Raw genomic sequence first — 6,668 nt, forward strand, 5'->3', positions numbered from 1 at the left:
TCTGGAAAAGCTTATGGAGCCGGGTTTGCCTTATCGGCTGAAGGGTGTGTGTGGTGGGTGTGTGTGCGTGTATGTGTGTGTGTGAGTGTGTTTATGCATGTGTGTGTGTTGTGTGTGCGTGTGTGAGAGTGTGTGTGTAAGGCTTCTACCTCTTACTCCAGTCTGAGGGGAATTAGAGCTGGCTGCAGTTCTTCTGGGCTGCTTAAGGAGAGCATCTGCAGGAGAGAACGGGCCCCAGGATTACAGCCCAGCCAGGGCCCCCTGCAGGGATTACGGGCGTGAGACTGGAGCAACACGATTAGGAGCTGACCCAGCTGCCCCACACACACTCACACACACACACACACGCACACACACACTCACACACACTCACACCACACTAACACACTCACACACACACACACACACACACCACACACACACACCCACACACACACACCACACACACACACTCACACACTCACACACACACCACACACACACACACACACACACACACACACACACACACTCACACACATCACACACACACACACCACACACACACACACACACACACTCACACTACACACACACTCACCTACACACACACACACTCACACTACACTCACACCACACACACACTCACCACACACACACACACACACCACACACACACACACACACACCACACACACTCACACACACACACACAACACACTCACACATCACACTCACTCACACACACACTACATACACACTACACAACGCATGAACACAATCCTCACACGCACACACACACACACACACGCATAAACACACTCACACACACATACAACACACACTTAAACACACTCACACACACACATACATACAACACACAACATCACATAACAGGACGCAACACACACACAACACACAACAACACACACTTACTGAAATCATAACACAATGAAAAGATCGGATGAGTGCAATATCCAGCCATGAAAATATAGTCCCAAGAGAGCAATTCAAGAAGCACAAACTGTCCTTGTCAATGATCCTAGATAACATTAAAGTTGTACAAACATAAACAACACCCATATGCGCATATACTACACTGAATGAACAGCAGCATACCCAAAATCAAACTAGAAGAGCCCCTGTCATTCAATATGACAAATATGCATATTCTTTTGAGAGACCCGTGGGCTTTTGTGACAGAGGACGCTAAAATGGTGTAACAGACCTAATATTACGATTACAAACTGGGGAAGAAAGGAAAATGAAATTAAAAGATGTCTAAAAGAATCAGTTCCTTTATCTTGTCATAAGGTTATGCTTCAGCGTTTTCCTTTAAATAATCAGCTGACGATTACAGTTTGTTATTCAAACAGAAAGCACTGCCTCGAGCCCTTCTGCCACACCCTGTTTATGGATCACTAACGATCAAAACGACTGGCCAAAATGACCGCAAGTGCATCCTCCGGAAAATCTATAAAATGATAAGATAAATTTGAAAAATAAATTTAAAGAGCTGATATTTCAAATAATTTCCATCACCTCCTTATAGTGTCAATCGATTTACTAATTGGAGTCAAGCACCTCGTTCTTTTCACCTCTGTGGATATACCCAAGCCTCAGTTAAAATAATTAAAGCGATGATTTGCTCAAAGGAACCTCACGGGCAACTGCGCGTATAAATCTGGGCAGTGAAATTAATGAATATGAAAAAAATTACATAAAACAGGAAGCTGTTTCGATAACTTTTCTCCAGTTTTTAGAGCAGAAGCAAGGCTATGCGAGACGTTTATGGCACAGGCTTCCGTGAATTATGACAAACCGCAGCGTTTCCGCGAGAAACGCCGTCACGAGCTTATGCACGCTCCGCGGCGGGACGATTAGCTGCGACTCACTGCGTCTCTTACTTTTGCACCCCATCGCCACAATTTATTATAAATATAAACAGGAAGTGCTTACTCAGTGCCTAGCAACCATTACAGTCAACAATCATAAAGAGAAAACACACACACACGCACGCACAGACTTGCACACAACGCATTTCATAACTGCTGGTGCCGCTTAGAAATCATTTTAAAGCCAACAGCCTCATCCTGGTAATAGTAAACATTCAATGTGAGGGTTTGAGCATTAAAACATTTGTCCTGTTTGTTCGAAACTTTCTTTATATTTAAACTTTTGAAATAAGTGATGGTTCATCAAACAAACACGCACGCATACACACACGACACGTATCCACACGGACGCTCGAAAGCAGCAGGCCCGTGTCCACTCGGGAAAAAAGAAAAATACTGAATGATTAAAAACCATATCACATGTGACAAAACGCCCATCCTAAACCGCGCTGTCAGTGTCTAATTCCAACTAAAGTTGATTAATCTAAACACCCGGGCATTTTCCCCAATCAAAACACAATTGATTTCCTATGCACGTGTGTCACTGAGAGTTAGACCATCTCGAAGCAGTTGTGGCCCTGGCATCCTACCAGGAAACGAGAGTTTTACAGGACATGGTGTATTGCAGGCGCAGCCGCACGTGGCACTGTCACCGCATGGACTAAATTTGAGCTGAAGGATACACACACATACCACAGCCTGGTACACCAATCACACCGCACTGGACGTTTCATTCCATAGCCTGACGAGCACATCTATTATGCACTTGTCTTGTCTTATTTTTTGCAAGGTATTAAATCTGCGCATTTATTTGCCCATAAACTAGAATGTCCCGTACAGATGTGCTTTCTTTAAATATCATCACCCTGTGTGATTACACAGTAAAAAGCCTGAGCGTCAAATCTGCTTAAAGAGCACCCAATAGGGACAATGTGTACTCTGAGTTAAAATCACTCTACCAGAGTTGATATGAACATATATAATTTTTAGTTTCTCTGTTAATCCATTTCCCTGCTCACAGCACGACGTGAAATGCCCCCCGTCAATTACTTTGAAAATTGCACTACGTATAGAACATAGGCTATTATGTGAAATATCATTGGTTTATTTTTGACCCGTGCATCTTGATGTACTCTATAAACATCTTTGCTGGACAGCTTCTTACCCGTCTCCAAGGTAACTTCCATTAGCTTGATTCTCCAGTTAACCACCTGTCCACCCATTAAGATCCTGTTACTCATGTAACTTGCCTCCATCACTTATGCTTACTCCTGTAACCATAGGTGATGGCGTCTTCTCTTCCAACCTATCTGTGGAAAACCAACAAACACACACACGCACACATACTTTTTAATCTCAACTGAAAACACCAATCTTTAGGAATCAGTCGAACATGCCACAAAGTATTTACATACACACTGCAGCTTCACGCATGTTCAATTTTGATGTTTAATTCCAAACGTACTTTTTTTGAAAATACTGATTTAATGTTGTTATTGCATTCATATTTAATCGGACATACCGAACATGAAATAGCAAATACAACGTTTTCTTTTTAAAGCTTTCATTGGCGAATAGAACGGGAGATTCGTATGCCTTCAGCAGCCACATACAAAATGTGATTGTATTGCAGGCTGCAGATAGCATTGTAAATTGTAGACTATATTGTAGACAGCAGATCGGAATGTAAACCAAAAAAAAAAAAAAAAACAATGTACAGGCCTCACATCTCGTTTCAGACGTCTGTGGTATCAGCGCGCTGGAGAAATATCCCCCATCGAATATCCCCGGATCGACAGAAGCACCCGGATTCACGGACATCCAAGAAACAGCTGATTAATGAATCATGGATGAGTAGGCTGTTTTTAAATGAGAAAATAAATTCAACGTTCCTCTAAATAGAGACCACAACGAAAACTTTCTCTATAAGCGGTCGGTACAAAGTTTAACGCTTCGGCTTTACATTAGACAAACACTGAAAGCAAATTAGTTGAACGGCTCTCATTGACGAAATGGAATGATTATTGCGCACCTTCCAAAAGAAAACACGTAAACAAATCTTCTATTACTTCATTGATTCTGGCGAAGTTGTATTGCTGTGTCCGATCAGCTAACTTGCGAACAAACCTGTTAGACAGCCCGTTCAGCTATCAATAGTTAGTGATCCATTTCGCCAGTTTAAAAATCGTAACCATAAAATGACCTATTTCTACGGATCCTCTAAAAAAGACAGGGAAATCTTATTTAATTCGTGCGCACGGATTATTATATCGCGAACATTAGTAGATTCTTAGCGCGCAGAGAACATTCTGTTTAGCACGCGTCTTATCCATAAGGCACACATTTAAAATAGGCCATTTTGAATCCATTGGCTCCTCAGATGAAGGTCTACAGGCAGCTTCTTTGCTTATGATAAACAGACGACTTCCCATAAGCTGAAGCATCCTTCTATCCTCTATAAAACAAATAATCTTCACTCTGGTGCGAACAACATTATGATTGCAATGGTTATATTCATAATATCCCAATGATTCTGTTTATACCACTACTGTTGTCAGTGCGACTCTTATTAGAACACACTGGACAATGCTACATTACAACATCATGTACACAGGATCCATCAGATTGCAACATAGCGAAATATATATATATATAAATATATTCATTCAGAAGCAGGAACAATAGCTGTATCATTTGCAGCGCATATTGAATCTTCAGCAATCTGCGGTAAATACGTTAGATCTGTCAGCTAGCGGCTGATCAAGCCAGCCAATGACACTCACATTGTGAGACATTCCTGCTCTCCCATTGGCCAGCTGTCTGTAATGTTGAGGCTGTTGCAGCCACCATTAAAGCATGCATGCATTAGTAAAACATTGAATGTACAGTTCAGAGGTATTTAAACATAATGAAAATCACACAGTCACATGTTCACACTTGTGCCATCCGCCCTACCACATGTGGTCTAATACAAGGGTGTCCAGTCTTATCCAAAAAGGGCCAGTGTGGGTGCAGGCTTTTGTTCTAGCCCAGCACAAAGGCGTCTAATTCTACTTATGGAAGTCTGATTGAAGACCATGATTAGTTAATTAGTTGAACCTAGTGCTGGGTTAAAACAAAAAAACCTGCACCCACACTGGCCCCTTTTTCGAATAAGATTGAACACCCCTGGTTTAATACCACTGATCAGTTTTTCACATTTGAGCAATGAACTGCACCTGGAAATTTTGACAATGAAACACACTGAAAATAGGCGAAAAGTATCAGCAAGGCCTTCAAGCATTCATGTGGATTTACGGAGAAGCGGCGCAGAGGTCAAAGTTCAACAGACGGGTGAGCGTTCTTAGCAGGGACAGGGTTTGCCTGCCTGTGCTGTGCATTAAAGGTACAGCCTCTGCATGGTAACATCTTCCCCCCCTCCTCCCCCTTGCCGCCACTCTGCCCCCCCCCCACCCTGCCCCCCCCCGACCCCGCTCCCGCCGCCCCCACCACCCCGCCCCTGCTCCCACCCCTCTCATTGATCCATTCTTCCTCCCAGCAAAGGTGAGCTGAACGAGTAACCTGATAAACGACAGGGAATTGATTTGCACTTAATTAACAATTTGGCGGACCCATTTCTAAACTCTCCATCTCTCTCTCCCCCCCCCCCCCCCCCCCCGTCTCTCTCCCTCCCTGCTCGGGATGGGCGGCCGATGAGGAGAGGGGATTCATGGGTAATTTATGGCCTGATCAATATGTCCTGGCCTAACATCCATAGGCAGAAATAAGGAGGCTGGAGGTGCTGTCAGAGCCCACAGGCCCGAGTGAGAGGGGATGAAGAGAGGGAGGGCGACGGGGCCGGCGCAAATTGGCGGAGGACAAGAGGCTGGCGGCGGGGAGGGAGGAGAACATGGGGAGGAGGAGTGAGAGAGGGAGGAGAATATGGGGAGGAGGAGTGAGAGAGGGAGGAGAATATGGGGAGGAGGAGTGAGAGAGGGAGGAAAGCTTCCGGAAGAAAACGCATCAATCGCTAATCTGTGATGCGCGCGTCCCAACCTGAACACAGATTCTCACACATTACATACACACCCAACGCATGCTTCAAACAACCTGAACACAGCACACATTCTCACACATTACATACACACCCAACGCATGCTTCAAACAACCTGAACACAGCACACATTCTCACACATTACATACACACCCAACGCATGCTTCAAACAACCTGAACACAGCACACTTTCTTACACATTACATACACACCCAACGCACGCTTAAAACAACCTGAACACACATTCTTACACATTACATACACACCCAACGCACTCTTCAACAACCTTAACACAGTACACATTCTTACACATTACATACACACCCAACGCACTCTTCAACAACCTGAACACAGCACACATTCTCACACATTACATACACACCCAACGCACGCTTCAAACAACCTGAACACAGATTCTTACACATTACATACACACCCAACGCACTCTTCAACAACCTTAACACAGTACACATTCTTACACATTACATACACACCCAACGCATGCTTCAAACAACCTGAACACAGCACACATTCTCACACATTACATACACACCCAACGCATGCTTCAAACAACCTGAACACAGCACACTTTCTTACACATTACATACACACCCAACGCACGCTTCAAACAACCTGAACACAGCACACATTCTCACACATTACATACACACCCAACGCACGCTTCAAACAACCTGAACACAGATTCTTACACATTACATACACACCCAACGCACTCTTCAATAACCTTAACACAGTACACA

General features: G+C 43.9%; 1 long non-coding RNA gene across 1 annotated transcript; it reads right to left on the reverse strand.

Moving 5' to 3' along the window:
- Positions 1–2,894: 2,894 nt before the first annotated feature.
- On the reverse strand, positions 2,895–4,514 carry LOC135240084 (uncharacterized). The gene is made up of 3 exons (XR_010325580.1): positions 3,907–4,514; positions 3,602–3,706; positions 2,895–3,184 (listed from the first exon to the last, which is right to left on the reverse strand). It is a non-coding gene; the product is annotated as an uncharacterized LOC135240084 (long non-coding RNA).
- Between the last annotated feature and the right edge of the window lie 2,154 nt (positions 4,515–6,668).

This window comes from Anguilla rostrata, chromosome 14 (genome assembly GCF_018555375.3).
Source record: "Anguilla rostrata isolate EN2019 chromosome 14, ASM1855537v3, whole genome shotgun sequence".
Taxonomy (NCBI): domain Eukaryota; kingdom Metazoa; phylum Chordata; class Actinopteri; order Anguilliformes; family Anguillidae; genus Anguilla; species Anguilla rostrata.